Consider the following 22,883-nt stretch of genomic DNA (forward strand, 5'->3'; position numbering starts at 1 on the left):
ACAGTTTCAGTGGATTACAATTAGTGAAAATGATAAGTCAATGTAATCAAGGGCAAGAATACTTCAGAATTAATCCAGGTATGGGAGACCAATTCACATATCCATGGGGATATTTAATCTCATTATCTGTTTGTGGGCAGCTGTGTCATGGATGGGAGTGATTGGCACACTACAATGAAAAGGATTTCTGCAATTTAGTTGACAAATTCCCCCAAAAAAATAGCAGAAATAGAGCAGTTAACAAGTTTGGGTATGACCCCATTTGACAGTTATCACTCTTCATATTGAGACCTCTGCCATGAAGGGGTCTTTTATCACATTCAATCAATGTCATTCTTTTTCTTCCCAAAATATATAATTCTCTGCTTTTATTTAGATAAATGCATATGTTAGAGTGTTAAAATCATTCTCTAACCATTTTTCTCCAATATTGATAAGCTGTATAAATAATATCATCAGCTAAGATGCAAAGAACTCAGTTGTAGGATGGAGCTGAGGATTTTAGGCTTGTAGTGGAAGTATCAGTATAAGAAAATTCTGGTATCCATTTTTAGATCAGACCTTTTTCTTTATTTATTTTCTTTATTTATTTTATTTTGGTCATATAAACGTCTTAACCAAAACTTCTAAGTGACAGAAAAATATTCAAATTATACTGTTTGATAGTTTTAATCAGGTCAAAGGAAGACTTTTTCTAATAATTTCACACACTTTATAGGTTGTTTTTAAAAAAATAGCAAACAATAATTAAATCCAGAAGTAAACAACAGAGGTGCTATCCTCCGAGACGCCAGCAATGAATGTTTTTCACACTGTGTCTGACTTTTTACCTGTTGGAGGCTCAAATAGGTATCATTTGAAAAATACATTTAGTGGAGCTACATTCTAGCTAGCTATCAGCACTTTAACAGTCATTGCAAAAAAAGCATGCAGAGACTGATGAGAAGAAATGTCTGTGTGTGTGGATGCAGCAAGGCACCTGAAGTCCTATGGATGTGCACTTGAAGAGACCTAAGAACACTCCCTCAGCACACATGTGTAAATTCCTGGAATTTAAAGCTGAAATTGGCCCTCATATTTTAACCTGTGGCTTTTTACATGGAGTATAATAACTCCAGCAGGAATATAGTGCAACTTTTTAAAATATGTTTCAGCCAAACTAAAAAAAGTTTTGAAGATTAAGAACTCTCTTTTCCCCATGTTGTCTGTAATCATAAGAGGTTTCAGTCTCCAATGATGATCTGTCTCTTCTTCCCCACTTTAGTAATGGCTTATGTTACTGTTCTCCCACCCACATTGATGAATCTATGTAAATTTACTGTTATATGTGACTTGAAATTTGACTTTGCCAACTGTAAAGGCTCACTAGGCAGAGATCTGAATAAATCGCTTCAGTGTAGTGCATTGATGAATCTGTGCTAATCATTATTGTATTTGATTTTGAAAACCAGATTTTTCCTACTGTGAAAACCTTCAAGAGACACAAATTCAAATAAACCTCATCACTGTTATTCTCCAGGAGGTGAAAAAGTGGAAAAGCTGTAAATGTTTTTAATTTTGGAGTACTGAGATGTTTAGCTAAGACAACAACTTAGATCATAATAAATGTGTATGTATTTGTACATTAAAAATTAAGGTCTGTATATTAAAAATAAATGACTTAAATTATTTAGAAGTTTGAAAACTGATTTTGGCTTTATAGAAAGTCTTCCAAAATAGCAAAACTAGGTACTAGTTTATGAAACCAATTTTACACTTATGAAAAAATTGCCCAGAGGAAAACATATAATAGTGAGAGATTAAAGACACAAATATGAGAGCAACCATGCTATTGGAATCTCTCCTTCCTGAGAAGGACCTTCTTCCACTCCTTCCCTCTCCATCTCTCTGAGAGGAGAGATCAGATCTGCAAGTAGTTGCTCACCCCAGGAAAAAGTGAGAAGCAGGAGAACCTTGAAAGTAGATGAGAGCAAAGTCAAGGCACAAAGGCTCTGAGTGATCAGGAGGCAATGGAAACCAAGAAACTGTAAGGTACTAAGTTAGATTTTACTACTTTCAAGCATTTTCTGTTCTTCTCTGGGGCAGTCACATTCAATTTTCCAAGTATTTTGGAGAGGCTATCTTTGCATATACAGTGTTAACATTCAAAACAGGAATTCAAGCCATTTCCCTTGCTACCACAAGCAGACTTTATCTGCTTTAATTTTTTTGGCAATGGCTTTGATGGATATCAATCCCTGATCAAATCAACTGGCCTAGCTGGCATAAATCTGCAAGCTCTGCAGTTGAATCTGCTGACCCTCTAAAAAATAAGCATTCTCTTCCTTCCTTCTCTGTTTTCTGGCAAGCACCCAAATACACTGTGATGTCTGTCCCATACTCTACTGATGGACAAACATCACCCTAAATTTTGACTGCTAGTTCCTCTGGGGAAAAAAATGCCTCTCTGCAGTGTGATCCCAGTGTTCTTTGAAAAACTGGTAATCATGCACTGGATATTAGACAATGGAGGATTGCATCTGTGATGTGCTGGAAAGCTTGGCTCTTCCTGGGGACTGAATTGCTGTCACCTCACAGGCAACTATTTAGCTCACCCAACAGATATGGTCTCAAAAGTATTTATGGAGTTGAGCTTCATCATGTGTGTGAAGACTGGGAATTATTTGCTTCATGAATCTGTCAGAGCCCAGTTCATGCCAACCAAGGCACCCAAGCAGGATGCTCCTGAACTCCTCTAGTCTGGTTCCTCTGTTAATTGCTGCAATTGGTAACCATCATTTGCAACATATTTGCATGGGGTTTGGCACATATCTCAATAATATATAATAACAAAAAATAATAATATATATTAGGAATTACATAATGTGATAACGATAGTTTAGCTAAAAAATCATCTTAACTATCAGAGTCCAATGTATAATATTGTGTTAATACTTGTCTTAATCTGAAAACTGACAAAAACAAAACAGTCACAGCTAAACTCATCTAATTAAAAAACTTAAAAATATGTGGATTACACAAAAAATTGAATGAATTCTATTCCCTAACTCAATTTCAATGGGAAGTAATTTCTATTATACTCTCACTGGTACAAGAAAGGAAACCAAAAGGCCCCAGATCTCATCATTGTGCCTGACAGAAAACCAACTCCTTACCAAAATTAATTAATTTTGTTCTTTTCTGCTCTTTTAATGTGTCCAAAGGCTTCTTCATATTTTTAATTTCTTTTATATTGGAAGAAATATTAGATAGTGCAACCGTTCTTGCTTTGTCAAAGAAAAAAAATAATCACTACTATCCCATGAGATGAGTATCTTCTATCTAAGCTGAGAAGTTCAGAGCCTGAACTTCTTTTCTCAGTAAAATTTTTTCTCTTCCCACAGCTCCTCTCTCAGTCTTCCGCAAGATTTTATGAAACATTTGCTCTGTTGCTTGCATCTCCCAGTCACTCATGACAGAATGGAAACCAACTCAGTCTTTTTAACCACTACATGTTCTCGCAAACAGCAACCCTGGGCTTAATAATTCTGCCTTTGTGTTGCAAAAAAGTAAAATCTCATGTAACAATACTAGGAATTCTCTATGTGGAATAAATATTCATATCTAATATTTTTTTTCCTGCAGAGTAGGCTCCAACTCTTTTGATCTGCATTGTGTATAACTTCCAGAAATGTGATTCTGGTTGCTGGCTAAAATTCTGATGAGTGAGGACAAAAAGAAGAAAATGTGCACGCTCCTATCACTGCAGAAATAAAAATGGGATTAGATTCTCTGCCTTGCTCCAACTTTCAAAGCAAAAAATAGAAATACTTCAGGGTTTTGGTTAAATGTTAGATACCACCATCTAGTCGTAAAAATAGCTAATAAGCGGTAAATTTTAGACCCCATGGAATCTTCATAACTTTCAAAGGAAAGATTTGATAAACGTGTTGAGAGACACTGTAATAGCTGATCTTGCCTAGAGCAAGGATAATCACCTCTCAGCTGAAACTATTGGATTCTGACAGTCAACACTATGACATATTTTCAGATATTTTTGAAAACAGTGGACTGCATTAAGCTTCTTTCTGATAAATCAGACCTCACTTCAGCAATAAAAGCTCTGTGAATCCCCCTGGCACAACTGTTCTTTCAGGAATGTCAAGTTGAACCAACATAAAGAAATTAAATCCTGTTGTTTAATATTCCTTCAACTGGACTAATTTCTGCATCTGGAGATGCCTAATCTGAACAGGAATGAAAAAAAAATCCATAATATATTTCTTTTACTTTAGTTTTTATGAGAATAAATCTATAAAACAAACTGTGAGCAGGCTCTGAGGTTGTATTTCTGATTTCCTGATGGGTCACAGTGAAAACGTGTGACTATATAGAAGAAAAGCTAAAGCTGAGTGAATATGGAACTGTATCACTCAAAAGGCACTGAATATGATTTGTCTCACTTTATCTCTGTTTTGTCAGGTGTCCAGACTAGGGCATTTAATGATAGTCTCTAGTCAATGAAGGAGACTGGTAACTGCAGATGAGTTCACCTAATCTAAAATAAAAATCTGAGGGGTGGGATGAATCACCCATGAGATTGCTGTTAAGAGCAGATCTCATTAGCTTTCACAAGACTAAAGCCATGTGAGACTCACCTAAGATTCTGTGATGCTGTGTGACTAGAAATAAAGCTAGAAATGGAATTGTTTATAGTATATGGCAATAATCTTGATGCAGGAAAAAAGTGCTATGCAGTGTATTTATGCCAGGTTTTAGATGCCAAAACAAAAGTATTAATATCAGATTCAGTACATTAGTGTAATTTCTCTTCTCACTCCCTCTACCCTTTTAATTCCATATCATCTAGCGAACTGAGATTCCACTAGAGTTTCTAATTCTATTTTTCTTCTCACCAAGTGAAGAATCTTTGTTGTTTTATGACACCTTCTAGTACATTACAGCTGCGTCTTCCATCAGCATGGCTGAGTCAACTATGACCCGTCAGAAAGGAGAATACCTTCAGGTCTACAGATATCCTGGTACTTCCCTGGAGGGGAGTTTTCAGAGCTGAGACACTTCTGTAAGGACTTTTGCACAATGAAAAGTATTATCCCACCTCACAAGATTTTCAACCTCTTCCTTTTTCATGCCCAACACCCAGGTTGTACACTCTGGTGATATCTGTGTACCCTGCTGCTTTTGCAAATGGCCAATAGTTTGAGTAATTGACCATTAACATTCCAGTCTCTCACACATCCCCAAATACCAGAGCTGGCTGCTAATACCCCGATCCTTTAAAAAATATGTTGCTTTTCATTTCCTCCCTGTTTCTGCAACATAACAAACAGTCTAAAATCAAAAATATACACAGGTGGGATTCAAACAATAAGAACATAAATCATCTCAAACTCTAAACAATATTTTTACAATACCTCCTGACAATCCCCATTCTCACAAATTTACACAGAACATAAGGATTATTGTATTTTTTTTGGGGGGGGGAATATTATAGAAAAAGAGAATAGTTTCTTTTTTTTTAATTGATACTAATTGTGTAGGAGTCTTATTTATTTTTCCTTTGATTTACAATTGTCTTGGATTTACAGAGGTGCAAACCACTCATTTCATAATCACTACTTCACTCCTTTGCAGGGACACCAATGAGACCATGGTAGCCAATAATGTTTCAGTTCAGGGATGAAACTTTGGCAAAGTCTGTCTTTTCATCTAGAAAGCCTGAATTTGCACTGCTAGAGTTGACTGGAACATTTCCACTCCTCAAAGCAATGGCAGGTCATGCCCTAAAAGTAGAGCTGCCTGTCAGGTGCAATACTAGAGTCAAGTGTGCCTCTCACCACGTGAATACAGAATATTTGTCTCTGAACCTCTCCTGCCTGGTGGTGAGCTCCTGAACAATAGTGCTGGGGAGAGCAAGCCCATACTGGGCTGTATTTGCTCATCAGTTGTCCACAGTGCAAGATATTTCTTCTGACTCAACCCTGTAGTGCATGACAAATTTAGAACTCTATGTACATAGTTGTCCTGTGCTCCCTACATCTTTAATGAAAGTGAACATACTTTTCCCCTACCTATCATAACACATGGAGTGCCAACTTTAGGGTTTTTTTTAATTTTTTGTCTAAAACTATTTTTAGGCAAAAAAAACCTTCAGTATGCCCACTGTAGAACAGATCTCCACTTCTTCTCTTCAACCTCCAAAAACAAAAATAACACCTACTTTTTCAGATGTCTTGCATCAAAGTAGGCAAAGAGGGATCAAGAACATGGACAAGTTATGAGGAAGGGAAGCTTGAAATCTGGACCTCAGAAGACCTGAGAAGACCAATCACTTTTTTTTGGTTGGTTTGTTTGTTTTTTGTGGGTTTTTTTTTTTTTTTTTTGTTATAAAGAGAGACAGTTGTTTGACTATCCTTCAATATCCTGACGAAACAGAAGTACTTCAATTGATACTGAATGTGTAGAGAGGAAAGAAATAATATATTTCTCTATATACAAAGTGCTATGAAGAGAATTATTCTAGTTGTTGAACCATAAAGAAGGATCTAGATACATGAAAACGGGTTTAAGAAAAATTTAGGCCTATAAATGGAATACCCATTAGATACCCTTCTTTTTGATCTGATACCTTCACATACCCACAAGTTCATTTCTGACGAAGTGGTAAATAGTCCAAACCTTTTGAGATGCTTCATGCTCACCATGAAAAAATCAAGCTCCAGGACATAGAGAGCATTGAATATCCTCAAAGGACCCGAGATCTCATACATACTGCCACAGCCAGCCACCAAGCCCCATGCAGCCACTCACTCACTGCCCTACCAGTAGGATCAGAGAAGGAACTAGAAGTGTAAAAGCTGGAAAACTCTTGGGATGAGATGAAGACTGATTAATAGGGAAAGCAAAAGCTGCCCACACAAGCGAAGCAAAACAAGGAATTACTTCACTGCTTTTTTCCTACTTTATATACTGAGCATGATGTCACATTGTCTGAAATATTCTTTTTATCAGTTGGAATCATCTGTCCTGGCTGTGTTTCCTCACAGCCTTCCATGAACCCCTAACTTCCCTCTCCAATATGTCAGTATGAAAAGTAGAAAAAGCCTGGGCCCTGTGTGAGCCCTGATCAGCAAAACCAAAACCATTTCTACATTATCAACCGTGTGTCCAGCACAAATCCAAACACAGCCCCATACCAGCAACTGTGAAAAAAATTAGTTCTACCCCAGACAAAACCAACACACATGCTCACAGCATGCTTAACTTGTAACAAATAACAGAATCCACACCCCCCCTTGGATTTTCTATTATTGTACTGAATAAGCCATTATAACTCTCAATTTCCCTATACTGTTGACATTGTTGTCAATGTTTCTTGGGCATGTTTGGAATACGTCAGAGGGAATCAGCTTCCTCAAAGAATCAGATTTAGATGTCAGGTCACATAATATTTATACACAAGCTCTAAATGGGTCTATGGAACTGAATAACCATCCCAACCCAAGATGTGTGACAGCATGACAACATGAATTCATAAACACCACATCCATACAGTTTTGCCTGTAACTAAATATGTTCTTGAATTATTTTTTAACAAGTTATTCAAATATGCTATTTTATCAGGTGAAATGACCTTTCCATTATAAAAGATTTAGATATCAGAAATATTGTGTATGAATAACAGTCTTCTAAGCATTTCAGAAGAAAAAACTGTAAAAAAAAAGGTTGTATAACCTACTGATGAAGAGAAAATAGGAAAATAAAATTGAAAAGTTTTACCTTTGTCTTAATTTACAGGGTTTTTCTCATTCTTCTCAACATTTTTCACATTTTTTAGATAAACTTGAATTTGTACTAAGATCCCATGTGTTAGCAAATTTTGTCTTACAAAAAAATCATAATGAAAATGCAGAGTCAAAACAATGTGAATCAGTTATTCATCATAAATACATTTGTGGTTTTAATGGTTTTTTGCAGGTACCTTTTTCAAGTAATTAAGGTATAATAAAGATACAGTGTAATATTGTTAAAAGGATTTCTATTACTAATTATATTTACTGCCTGAATTTGTTAATAAAAGCAATGGAAAGTTCACTTAAATAAAAATTGTAACTAAAATCAAATTAGCAAGACTTCTTTAACAAATCAAAATAAACTTCATTCGGCATTTTTTTCCTGTAGATAATGAACAGTTCCAATGAAAAAGTGATTATTAATAAAAGAGCAGACAAGTGACATATAATTTCTGAATGTTCTGTGTGCTTCATTTAACATATGATAAAAGACTTTATTCTGCAAAATTTTGACATATAGACAATAATATGGTTATTCATTTTTGTGAAAACACATAACCATTCTAAGGTTCTCCATAAATGCTTCACATACAGAGTGCATTCAGAGGACCATGTACGTGAAGGGTTAATAGTGAACTGTGTTCCAATTTACAGAATTGCAGCACTACTGAAAGGGTTGACATCACACACACAGGCTTCTATCATTGGATGAGGTTCAGGGCTTAAATTTCTCATCATCTTGGCCCTAAAATTTGGGTTTCTCTTGTTTATTCTCCTCATGTATGTTTTAAGAAAGAGATACTCAGTGAGTAAAAGAACATGTCCAAATTCATAATTGCTCTGAGTGCAACAGAGAAGGAAGAGGCAACTTTAATAATTAAATTAAAAGTACTTTTTTCCTTTTTCTGTGACAGGGAAATGAAAGTCCTATCTAGCCAACAGTAGCATTTTAACCACCACACATTCTCCTCCCAATACCGCATCTATGATATGATGCATCTTTATTCCTATATTATTAGGATATGCGGATTCTCCATCCCACACCAAGTGGACTAACAGTAGTTTCAAGGAATTAGGTGATGCTCCTTTCCCCTTTTCTTGTTTCATCTTTCATGTGTATTCATCCTAGCTTCATATCTGGAGAATATTCTAACTTCTTCTTCAGTCTCTTAGCTATTCAACAGATTGAGGTAAACTTCATTCACTTTTCATGCCACCATGATCACCCTGAATGCCACACAGATGTCTCTAGTGAACTGTCTGCACCAAATACAGTTTATTTCTTGCCATGTCTTTTTTCAAATTCTGAATAATTTATTTCCCATACATAGCCCTCTTGTCTCTTTTGGGGGTTTTTTGTGTGGTTTTTTTTTTTTTGTTTTTTTCGGGTTTTTTTTAATAATAATACATGAAGAAGTATTAGTTTACAGAAGTTTTTCTCAGGAGTTAATTGACATCTATTTTGCAATTTCTGTTCAGCCTTCTGATGGTAATGAAAGCCACATACATGCAAATGGTATAAACAGTAAACTACTCTCAGATTAGAGCCCTTATCCATTACAATTATCAATGTTTGAATACAATTACAATCAAGTATTGTGTCCCAGTCAGAGACACAATGCAATCCAATTGCAATCAAGTAAGAGTGTCCCAGTCAGTCAAGAGCAATAAGAAGTGAAACCTGTCAGTTTCCCTGGCAATTGCTAGCATTCTGCAGATATGAAGCTAGGATGAACCCACATGAAAGATGGAATATGAAAAAGGGAAAGGAGCATCCCCTAATGTGGTGAAACTACTGAAAGCAGAGGAGGTTCTTGGCAGAGTTCATTTTGCATACTTGTTAGGTTATAGCTATTTTGAAGTCTATAAGCAAGCTAGGTGAGTGAGGGGATTAGGATCCTGGAAGTATATTTAGAAATAGCTTGGGTAAGCCAGTAATGCACTGCATTGCATTAGCTACACTAGAAGAGTCCTGCTCAACTGGATTGGCAGGTACAGCCTGGAATGGGAAGTCAGAAGAAATTCAATTCTCCTGTCTACTTCATGGACAATTAACAACTTAAATGAAAAAATCACTCAGTATACACCAAGGATAGGGTAAAGAAAGCCCAATAAATTGGGCAATAAATTTATTCCTGGGCAATAAAACAGCACACTATTTAACCAGACTAGAAAATTTTTTCCACCAGAATAGAAAAATATACGTATTTTTGATCTTCTTAGACCAACGTCTGTCCCTGGCAGAAATAGTAAGAATAGAGCAAATACATAAGGATATTTCCCTTGGAAAATCAAAAATATCAGAAATAAGTTTCCTGAACTGAGGCTGTCTTTCTAACTCATAATCCTAAACAAATTTTTCTTTCATGAGTTAGACCAGTTTTTAAACTCTGTAAAATACTAGCAGCCAAAATATTTAGGAGGGAATGGACTCCGCTGTTTAATAACATGCTGCATGAGAAATCATAAACTTTATTTTGTCTTTGCCTGCCACTTTCTAGGTTCATTTGTTCGACCTCCACTTGTGTACTAGAAGGGAATGTAAAGTCGTTTCCTACTTTTGCTCTTCATGATATACCTGATTTCATGACATTCTCTTGTATCCCAAATCATACCAATTTTTTTCAACATGAACAGCCCAAGTCTACACTCTCATTCCTCAGAGAAGAAATATTGAAACTGGTATGTCTTTATTTGTGCTGTTTTAGACAGGAATTAAATAAAAAAGAAGTGCTACTAATCATTCACATCTTTTGCTGGTATAATTATTTTCATCTTCAAAATTTTTCAAGAAATGTACGTGTTAACTTCCACTAGTACTTGCACAAACTATCTAAAACACAGATTTCCCATGAGGATGCTCTTGCTTAGGTATTTATTTGAGAACAGGTGTCTGAGCTCTGAAGATCTGCAGTTCTGAAGAAAATGAAAGATCTCTTTGGTAGTGGCTTTTCAATAAACCTCTGGGGCACTTTATATTAGAGGTTTAGAATGCAAGGTTAATGTGCTGCAGACTGTTGACTCCAGTATAGTGAACGTATGCAATGCTATTTGACTCTTAAAAGCATGTACTTTGTTACCAGTGTTTATTAATAAACACTAAGGATAAGCTCGGTGCTGAAATAATTCAGAATTAAACATCTGGTTCCCTCATAGAAGTTTTTTCCATAGAGACAGTTTCTTTACAAAAAACTGGCTGTGCCCAAGTGGCTTAATTTTAATATGGCCATTAAACTGAAATACAGCAGCCTTTTGCATATGTCAGGCCTGGAAGGCTCAGTAAATGCCTGAGTACTTCCAACACACAGATTGCCAACATAAAGATTGCCAACATCCAACTCTTCTGCAACAGAGAGGCACAACCCTCTATCAAAATTGAGAATCACAAGAGATCTAGATAGATACTTGTATCTATCTAGCAGATTAGGTAAAATCAGTCACAAAAATTATACACGTGTAAAATGATAGACTGCAGTTGATACCTTGTATTTCAACTTGCCAAATTATGGCTGTGAAAGTAAACAGTATAGGATGAAGTGATGAGATATGAAGCCTAAGAGCACAGCAGAACAGCAGAACCCAATAAAACAACTTGTCTCCTAACAAAAATAATCCATCAACAGACCTCTGTTGAAAATTTAACTATTCTTTTTCCACATCATGGTGTTCAGAGAACTTGTTATTGGCACATGACTAAATTTTATAATGAAACAGCTGTAGAGGTTAAGGGAATGGGATAGCAGGAGTCTGTGCTAAAAGCTGATTTCCAGCCAGACCTGTCTGCTACTGGGTGAGCATTATTTCCACATGACAGTGCAGCCAGCTGAGACAGCAATTGTTTTCTCAATTCTCTTCCTGAAGAAAAAAGCCAGCATTACATAAGCCAGAATCACTGCTGGCCATTCTTGATTTGATCATCAGCACTTGTTAGTTTTAAATCTTTTGTGCATAAAGTCCATCTCTATTCTTTCAGTGAATGAAATAAGGATTGCCTTGTCACACTTGCCTGGCTGAGTATGACAATGACGGATATTCAGGTCTCCACATGCACCCTACACAAACACACACACACACACACACACACACAAACATATGCACACCATCTCCCTTTGCATCATTTCTGATGGGCAGTGTGGTCTACCCTAAGAACACCAGGTGGGGATTGCAGGAGGATTGTCTGAATGCTCACATAATTAGCACATTCCAGAGATGGGATGGCTGAGTAAGACTTTCACATGTACTTCTCAGATGAACAGGTCTTTTATGCATAGTCAAATTCCCAGCTTCTAGTGGAAAGCCTACAAGCATTTATATCTGCTCCACTGTTGGACGCATGGGGTTTACAGTTCAGCACCCACCATGCTTTATGGGGCAGGCACTATGTCACTGGAACGTGTATTGTCATAGTAGAAGCTGATTTAAATCAAATGCCACCTATTTGGATTAGGAGTCAGCTGCTAATATTAGATGATTTATTTATGTTATGCTATTAGGAAAGGTTCTTCTGTCCATGCAGGCTCTGTATACAGGTTCTCCTCTCCCTAATGTTTAAAGTTCTTTGGGTCTTTGAGCTTGGCAAGGACAATTTCTGACTCATCAGTGTGAATCTTCATTTCTCCTGGGGTTATTTATCAGCAAAATACTTCCAGCCAGAGGGGACATTTGGATGAATATAGTTGTATTCCCCATTAGCCATTCTGTGCACTGACCTTTGCTAAGTTTTGTGTTCTGTCCTCCAATATGTTCCAAGTAATCATGAATAAAGCAAATGTGGTGACCCTTGGAACAGTCTATTTGTCTTAATTAGATGCTTGCAAATGATACATCCAATGACCACACAAATACCAAAGCAAAGCCAACAGTAATATTTTAATTCCTGGTACTGCATGTCAGAAAGAAGCTAAGCCAAAATCCAGTATCCTCTGTAAGACAGATACCATTGACATGCTACCAGGAAAAGAATGTATGAGGAAAGGACCTTTTTAGAGGGCTCCAAGGTGAAATGTCTTTGGATCCTGATTCATCTTGATGCTCCCAGATAGAGTGAATTGTATTCAGGTTTATCCTCATGAAGGCAGAGCTTAGTCCATCAGCACTTGACCATTCTGTTGGGAAATCCTGGCTCAAAGATCCCAAAAGTTTAACAGCCTGCCAATGCTCAGCTGTGCTCATTTGTATCAGGTGGTTTTGTTGACTCTCCCTTAGAATCTGGTACATAATTAACGTTAGAGACAGGAGAGGCTGCCTAGTGAGAAATATATCCTAGAACAACAGATTTCATGAGGAAGAAAAAGACTGATCATCTGAATATATACTGTGTGGATAATGTGTTGAACTAACAGCTTTGAACAAGATCTATATATCTCAACAAACTTTGTGAGATGTTATTAGGAAAGCCCTGACAGAATCTGAAGAAGTGAGAGAGTGAGAGCCTGAGTCATCATGTTTTTCCCATATGGCTCTGGACAGGAACACTTCAGTTCTTTTTTATTGAGAACACAATACCTTCACCGTCTCTCCAAGAGAAAATAGGTATATTAAGAAGCGGTCTTACAGCTGCACCACTTTTCCCCTTGATAATTTTTGCACATCAATAAAAATGTTACCCCAGTATTATGATTGCCTCCCACCAGATATATCCTGACTGGGGTATATCTATTCCATTCATGCACAAACATTTAATGTAGCCAATGAAGATACAAACTGATTCTAAATGCTCTGATTTGCCTTCTGGAAGTGCTTATCACTCACCATGGCCTAGAGATGCAGCCTAGGCAAACTTAGCTGCCTATATTAAGTTTCTTACTTATTCCCAAATAATAATCAACACAAGCTCTGCAAATAAGTGTCTGAAACACATGACTCCTGTGATTTGTGAAACAGAAGTAGGTGAATGAAGAATCACTATCAATATGTCCAAAAGTCTAAGGCAGTCCTTTCAAAAAGTAATACCAGTGATTCATCAGTGTGACTATTTACACGCTTTTTGGAACTTCCTAGGTTTCACATTGACATTTGATGTCTGATACACGTCATGAAATTAATTCACTCATTCCAGCATCATCATACTCTTCTCCATTCTTAAACCTATCATACTGTAGTAGATTGCTTCATTCTTCAAAAGGTCTACCATTCTCCAGCATCTTCAAGATTCTTTCCAAAATACTTTTGTCGTCTGACGTTCTTTCTCATTAGTTCAGCAACACATTAATGGAGTCAATTTTCTCTACATAAAATTTTCATGATACATCCTTACCAAAATTGGCTTCGCAGACTGCCCTATTATTTTAAATAGACTCACCTGAAGTCATGTTCTTCAGAAGATTAATAACTTTTTTTTAATATTCTCTAAAATATGGAAAGTTAGTATCATTACACATAAGAGCACAGAAATAGAAAGACAAAGATATTTGTGGGAGATCATAATGGAGAGTGGGGTTATTAATGCAGAATGAACAAATAAATAAAGGAGACAAAAACTAAAAGCTGTTATTCTGCAGCAGGTGAATTAATGTATTTCCCCATTTCCTTCCATGAAAGTAGTTCCCTTCCATAGTCTTGTGATTTTTCCCTGTCTCAGATGTCTGCCAAGCCCTTATGGCCTGCTCTCACAATGCCATGAACCCTTTGACCCTACTCCATGGCACACACCGCATTTTCCCAGCAAATTAATAAGAGCTCAAGACACTCCCTGCTGAAGATATCCTGAAGTGCACTAGCACTTGGATGGCTTACTGCAGTTCTCATTTCCACCTGTCTTTGCACCAGGAGAAGCACCAAAAAGGCCACTTCTCTTCCACCTAGGGGCCACGTCATGCAGCATTTGCTGGAAGAAACCAATTTAAGAATAAAATCCTCTGAAAAACTTTGTTGAAATTGGCCTAACCATTGAGCGCTGTGTAAATAAAACAGGTATGAACAATCATAAAGTCCAATCAATGATCCTTACGAAACTGATCTCAAAAATTGCTCATAGAACTCTGTTTTATGGTAGGCTTTCTAGTACTTAAGGTCTGCCCTATAAAAATTGCAGATTTGTGGTTTAGTAATATTTCTGTACCAAACTGGAAATTTTTGAAGACATAATGCTTTGCTAATACCTCATTGTTTCCACGTTGTTATCTATTGTGTATAGGTCTCTTTGAATGATAATATTTTGTCAAAAAAGGTAGTGAAATACCAAATAAAACTCAGAAATTACATGGCTTGAGCTATGACATTACAAGTTTCCCATCAGAAGGGTTTATTTTTTTTTAAATTCTTTAAGAAAAGTGACCTCTGCTTTCCTGTACATTATTGAGGTAGAAATTACTTAAGCTTTGACATTCTACTATTTATTTTAGTAATTTGGCAATTTTCCAATTTCCAGTTGCATTTATGAATTCCACTTTCCCTTTGCTTTTACTTGGTCGAATAATGACAAATAAATTCAAACCCTCTAATTTGTGAAAACCAAGTCACCTCTGCTACTTGTCAAAAAGGCCTTTCACCTCAGATATTTTCTTGTGAAATTCTTGTTGATAGGTGCTTTTAAGCAATATTTCATTTCCCTTATTTCCTCTCCTGACTCTCCCTTGCCTTATTTATAAAAGAGTGGCAAAAGAACAGCTTTCTGTGGAGGAGACTCTATTTCACTTTCTCTTCAAGAAACTTTGATTTTGAAAATGCTCCAAGGTTGAATTTAAATCCAACCGAATAAAAATATTTATGTAGTCTGCAACCAAATAAATGGCTAAAGTAAAAAAAAAAAAAAAAAAAAAAAAAAAAAAAAAAAAAAAAAAAAAAGCAAACAAAACAAGGAACTTTCAAGTTAAATTTAAGAAAAATATTCTGAAATAACAAAAAATACTTATTCTAATAATACAAATTTTAGGTGACTCCTACAGGCTAGATAAATGGACTTTTGTTAGTGTGGAAGTGGCATAACTCCACTGAAATAACTGGAGAGACAAGGTTTCTCTATCTAATAATTTACAGACCAATGTTTTCTAAATAGAAACATTTATAGCCATTTTAGAAAAATTCCAGGGACTATAGTCCAATTATTAATTACTTTTACAACTGCATATAAGGTGAAATCAGAGAAAACATCCAGAGATGCTGAATCATATTGGTACTATGCAAACAGTATCAGAGGTGTGGCATTTGACAGAACAAGCAATTCTTTTCTTTCTATGGAATGGCAGAGAAATAATGCCAGTGGAAGTGGTATAATTGCCTATGGAAGTACAATTTTCTATCACTAGAACAGAAGCTTCAAAAGTATGAAGAAATTGATTTCAGAAGAAGTAATTGGCCATCATGCTTTGTGGGAGCTAGTTGGTGAAAATCAGAAAAGCTGTTGATTAGACATAATGTGGTGTTTATAACATTATTTCTTGACAGGGAATAAAAATATTTGAACATGTTAATGAAAAAGATTAATCCCACAATAATTTTTCTTATGTTGAAAGTATCAGCATTTGGGACAGTAATAGTTCTCTTTGATTCCTCTTCCCTTTTTCTAAAACCTCTGAAAACAGTAAGATAGCCTACTTGGATTTAAAAAAAATCCAAAACAAACAAACAACAACAACAAAAAACATCTCTAATCCAATACCTGCCATGAAGGACAGGAACAAAATAGCTCATTTAAAGGACAATTACTGTAACTAACAATAAATTAATAGACAATTTCTCTGGATAGATTCTTGTAACATATTAGGAAAGTACAATTCTCCTTTCTCATGTCTTTATTGGTTTGTCCCTTTCAGTCAAATTCAGGTAAACATTCACAATTTCTTCTTTTATTAATTTTCCTTCTATTTCATTTGGAATGGGAAGAAGCCTCCTCTAACTATAATTTCTGGAACCAAACAATTTTTTCTTTGCAATCCAAAAGCATTGTGCAATTGTTGCCAGGATAAATCTCAAAATGAAGGGCTAAAGCACTAATTCTGTACACTCAAAAGGCTACTTTTCTTAAATTTTTATGCAGTGAAACGACTTCCAGCTGAGAAATATAATTGCTACCTTTTATAAAGAACTTGTATAGCATGTAATATTTTATATATAATAGAAAACTGTTTATGCAGTATGATGCCTTCTTAAATTTCTCAAATATTATGTTATTGTAACTGCGACAGACCGGTTTGTCAGTTCCTCACTGATATCTCTGCTTATTACATGTTAGAATAAATCACTCTGTGAATTTAAATTTTAAGTCCAAGCTATGAGTGACTGAATATTAATGTTTTTCCCTGGATCATGCAGCTGTTTCAACATGTGGTGTAGACAATTTACCCAAACAGGAAAGAAACTTACTGGATTTTATATTCCGATCGCTTCAGTGCTGGGGGGCTTGAATTTTTTCTTACAAATTTTCTAGAAGAAAGAACTTTGATGAAACATAAAATGAAACTATAATTGCTTCTCATGTGTGAAAAAGATCCCTTTTGTAACCCATTGGAAATCAATATGCCAGGCTGGGGAGCACATTTAGAGAAATGTTGGTTCAGAAGGAAGTTCTTCAGACAAAATTAATTTAATTTCCTAAGAACACTGTTGAGAACAAAGTAACTAGGACTGTAATAATGAAACTTTTATAAGGCCTAATAAAGAATAACATTATCAATTCAAGGATGATAGGAAAGAACTAGATGATCCTCAAGACTGGAGTAATGGGAAGGAATGACACTGAGGAGGACTACAAAGTAGAAGGTTTCTCACAGAGTGACTGTGATCTGATAGCTAATAATTTTCAAATGAAGAAGAATGAGAGTGAGGACTGATGTTTGAGGTACCAGTTATCCGTAGGGTGCAGCTCTGCAAATGCAAAATACACAAAAGAATGTATCTAGACAAAAAAAAAAAAAAAGGGAAAAAAAAACAAACCACACCAAACTGATGAAGTTCCCCGTAGATGAAAAAGCAAATAGCAAAGCAAATATTACAATTCCAGCTTCTTATTTGGACTACACTGTTTCTCCTAACAACAATGTCTGCTGTTCATCTGAAATAACTGATCTAAATGAAATACATCTTGCTTCAGATTTAAAATTATGACAGTAAATAACAATTGTCTCAGAATCCATTGCCTGCTCTATTAAAACCTATATATTGTTTGCTGAAAAGCCACCCAAATTTGTTCATGTGGATTAGATTTCAACTCCTGAGGGCAGAGTAATTTGTTCACTGAAATAAATCACTAGAAAAGCAGTTTTATTCACTGTGGCTACATAGTTCATATTTCATGTGAATTTCCCCTTTGTAGGTTTTCACAACATCTTTCCTAACATGTATTATTCAGTTATATCTATATATAGCTATAATTAAATCCAAGCCCAACCTGAGCTTTTTAAGATATGTTCCTATCCTTTCCTACTTCCTGAAACCAGAAAAAAAATTCAAAATGAGGGAAAACAGCACTTTATTCAGAGCAAAAAGAGATGCTACATTTGTAACAGTCTCCCTTAAAAGAGCACATTAAAACTGTTAAGGCTGCTGACAAAAGAGGATGAAAGTTAACTTAAATAATTAAACATACGTAGGGTGTTTCACCTATGTACTGCACCGACTTTCAAAGTAGTGATTTGTGAAGTGCATTTCACAAGAGAAAACTGGGGTCACTGTGACTTCATGTCCTCTGTTGGAAAATAAATAATTCAACTAGTAATGTCCTGGCTACATTGTGAAAAACATCCATTGAGACAGTGGAGAAATGGGGAGTGTTCACCACAACCAGTGGTGAACAGATTTTTTTTGCTTTTCTGATGAGGGAGATAAAAAAACCCCAAATTTTCTCCATTGAGACGCTCTCAGACTTTTACTAAGGACCTTGCTCTGTTTTATTCTCTCCCAAAATGTGCTATACCCACAACATTACCAGAAAAATACTCTCTCTACTTTCCTCATGAAAACTCATACATTCTCTATAAATCATTCAACAGTCAAACAATTCAGTGCTGATTCCTGGCATCAAACTATCAGCTCTTAACCTCCAGTTCCTTAGTTTCTTGTGGAGACTTGTTTTGCAATGCTATTCACTGCAAAGGCAGAAACAGCTGAAATGACACATTGCCTCTATTGTCAAGGCTCAGGACAGTAGATTATTCTGTACCTTCTGGATATTGCATATTTAGATGGGAATGAGACATCTTTAGTTTGAGAGAAGAATAGATGGGTGTCAGTAGCAGTATTCTGGAAGGAAAATTAAGGCAGAGGGAAGAGAATGACCTTTTATTCCTGTCAAGTGACCAGCTCACTCTCTTCATGAATCGGTGATTCCTATTCCAGATTAAAACATGAAAGAGGATGGACAGTGATGTGATAGAATTGACATCCAGACAAAAGGTGATGCACAAGGCACTAAACAAGAAACATTAGTTTTTGGTTCTGCTGGATGAAAATGGTATGGTGATAATATGACTAAGATCCTTTCGGGGAATGGGTCTGGTATAATCTCCAAACTTTAGAAAATTCTACTTGATATTCGTCCAAAATTCCATGTTTTCACTCCCTAATGCATCAGGGCCAAGGCAACAAACCACTGGAGAGACAGAAATCTCTCTGTTGTTGGTCCTATATTAAAGCACTTCCATGCAGAGCACAAGGACAGTAGAAAAAAGGCTGTTTCAAAGATGTCTTTATATGTCTTTCCTATTGGAAGTTATATCTGATTTTGCTTCATAACTAAACACACAGTAGTAATGTTTTCTACAATTTGAGCTCAGAAGTTGCTCCACATTTCTAACAAAATGCAAAGATCACATAGGTCCGTGTAATTTCCTTCAGGCTTATCGGTGACTTTGCAATAGGAAATATTGTCAGAAACTGCACTATCTGTAAGATTTATGGCATTTTAATTACATCTTTACTGTCTTGTTTCTTCTGAGCTGAAATTCTGCACAACAATTGAGGGAAAAGAGTTGTAAATCTTGAACTTGGCTTCTAAAAATGCTTTTTCTCTGGTTTGCATTCTATGTTCCTTGAAGAATCTGTAAGTAGTTCAGCGTTGGATCATCCATGTAAAATCAGAAAGTGTGATAGCTTCTGGTGAAAAAGTGTTAGCAAAAAAAACTGCAGAATGAAAAAATAACATCATATTTCAGTGACTTTGCTCAGTGTTATGCCTAAACCTGTGAGAGTACAATGGAAGCATAAGCCTCTAGATATTTTACAATCTTTTAGATCCAGAAATACATCTTCTCATGGAAATCCTATCCCAGGCAACTCAAGCAGAAAGCTTTTAGCTAAGAAAAATACACCAGCTTCATTCAAAGCATTTTATGTGATGAACTGAACATTTTCTTAATGAAGACGATGGGACTGTAAAAGATATAATAAACAGTCATGTACAAAGTATTAAACACTCAAGCTTTTGAACACAATCTTCAAGAAATCTTGAGGAGGACAACTATTCAGAAAACTGTCAATATATAAAGGAAAACAAAAGAAGGCACTGTCATAAACTTCAAACAGCATTAGAATAAAGATTCTGAACCAGCCTTTCCAGATGTTATATTGTTAGGTAAAACAAAACAAAACAAAAAACAAAAAAACAAAAACAAAAACAAAAAAAAAAACCAAAAAAAAAAAAAAAACCAAAAAAAAAAAAAAAAAAAACACCACCAAAACCAAACCAAAAAACCTATTTGCTTTTTAAGATGAAGTTTGATAGGTTTATGAAAAGGATTTTATGTTAGAGTCATGATATTTGGACTGTAATTACCATGATACTATCTGTTACAATTTCATATAAATTCTGGCTCTCAATGCTTGGACAAAATTTTTGGGCAAACTCCTTGTCCTGACACTGTTTCAAAGATCCTGAGACTAAAACTATCCTCCAACAGTTTGTAGAAACTTGTAAAAGTGCATCAGGTGCTATTCAACGTGGAAGGTTGTGCTCCATCTATCATGTCCATCACCTCACTCACCTCTGGAAGTCAGGACCCTGCCAGGCAGGCTGCTGACTGCAGTGCCCTCTGGGGGCAACTGGGCTGTTCAGAAGGCAAGGGGTGGCACACCTTGTGTCCTCCCAACCACAGCAATAACAGACTGGCCTGAGGAAACAGAAGATGCTTTAGAAAAGCCTCTCCGATGCCAACAAATTGAACAAAATCCTATTTAGATCCTACTGTATGGAGAGTACAAATACAGAAACATTAGTGTGTGCACTCCAGAAAGATATGCTCTGAATGAGCACAGGCTTGAATTCTGTAGTATTTTCAGTCTCCAGACAGTTGCGAAGTATAATCCTTAGCAAAAATCATTGCAACGTCTGAGCTCAAAGTAATAGATACCAAAGGCCTGACTACAGAAATAAGCCCTACACAACTAAACAAGAGTGAAGAACAGGGAGAAAAACTAGATCCCATCCTCTATAGTAGCTCTCTGGTTTTCTAATACTTGCAGTGAACTAGCTTCATTCCTGTCTGCCATTTTGAGTCAAAAGTCCCAAAATTCTCTTTGCCATCTGTTCCGTTTCTCATAGGCAGCACTTTGACCCTTTTCAAATCAAACATCAGCCAGCCTCCCCTTGGCCCCAAACCCATCCATATCTCAATAACAGATGCAGTTGCTATGTCTGGGTTGGGTGTTCTGCGTGGGTACAGCTGAAGGTCACAGGCTGGACCCCTCTCACACCAGACCTACATCAGAGAAGACAAAGGAAACTCTGATTACACCCCATCCACAGAAAATGCACCATGTCCTTGCTGAAATTCTCTTCAAGCCAAATAAGCAGAAACTAGATAAATTAGAATGGAGGCTCTGAGAAAAATAAGCAGTTCCTACAGCTCCAATAAAATGTATATATTTTTTAGAGAATGTTTAAATTATATATCTGTAAAGAAGGCTAAGATATTAGAAGAAAATATTTTGGTTTTAACTTTCAAAATTATCCAAATTAAATGTTTTGATCTTTTCTAACAAAACTCTTATATTTTTCTGCTTGAAAATAACTTTGTTTTTTAATTTGACTTCATATAGTTGATCTAAGCACAATCAATTTTTTTAGATCTTGGGGAACCTTTTTTATAAATTAATGTAAAATATAATTTATTTGAATCAAAGATTCTTTGGAGTTCCAACTTGCAAAGTCTTAGATTTTGATGCTTTATTCTAATTTAAAATATTTTTTTCTTTTATTCTTAAATCCATTTTCAAGTAAAATGAGAGAAGTTCTCATTTCCTCCAGAGCTTGTCCTTGCAGCCGCAACTTAGAAAGAATTTTCATGTAAAAAATATCTCCATCTGTATACTATTCAGGTTATGGCTACTGGAACAATCTTGTTGCAGATTTCATGTTACTGAAAAATGTATTATTTTATTACCCAGACAGGAACTTTCACTGAGATGCATTCTTCAATTTCTTTTTCAGTCTTTGAGAATGGCTGCTACATTGTGTGCAAACCTGGAAGAAAGCAAACAAAATGTTATCAAAATAAATCTCACTCAGCCGAAAAGGGCCAAATAGAGGTTTATCCAATTACTTAATGGTTGTCTCTTTTGGCCTCTTCCTTCAGGCATCTATGCTTTTATATATTCTGTTTCTCTCTGCTAACATGATCCTTTAAAGTTCTTCCCTTCATAAGGGAAAAAGTACTTCATTGTTCTCGCCAAACAAAATCTTTTTTCAATATGGACGAATAGAAATAGGGTCAAAAATTGTGCATCTAGTGTTAAAGTAACTCCTCTAAATCAAGTATTTAATTTTCACTTAGCGTGAACAAACCACTGCTCTTAAATTTGTTTGACTCATTCTTGAGGTCAGAACTCTTACTGAATTAAATATGTGGTATGAATAACACTGAAAATTTATCAATAGCATTAATTGATTTGATTGATAACAATAATATTTGACTCCAGCAAATACTTTACTCCAGAGAAAGCAGGATAAATAGCAATAGAAGTCAAATATCCCTTACAAAATTCTAATTCAATGAGAACAAAATTTAATAAACTGCATGCAAAAGTTTTCAGCATTCCTGCTTCAGGGAAATTGAATGTGCTGACTCCTGCTAAGATTATTCCTCTGGAAGTTTAATGCCCAATAAGTAATCTGCACAAAAAGATAACTGTCCTACAGGGAAGGGAGGCAGCAAATGA

The sequence above is a fragment of the Chamaea fasciata genome, unplaced genomic scaffold (assembly GCF_029207755.1).
Source record: "Chamaea fasciata isolate MVZ Bird 193981 ecotype frontalis unplaced genomic scaffold, bChaFas1.0.hap1 SCAF_3, whole genome shotgun sequence".
Taxonomy (NCBI): domain Eukaryota; kingdom Metazoa; phylum Chordata; class Aves; order Passeriformes; family Sylviidae; genus Chamaea; species Chamaea fasciata.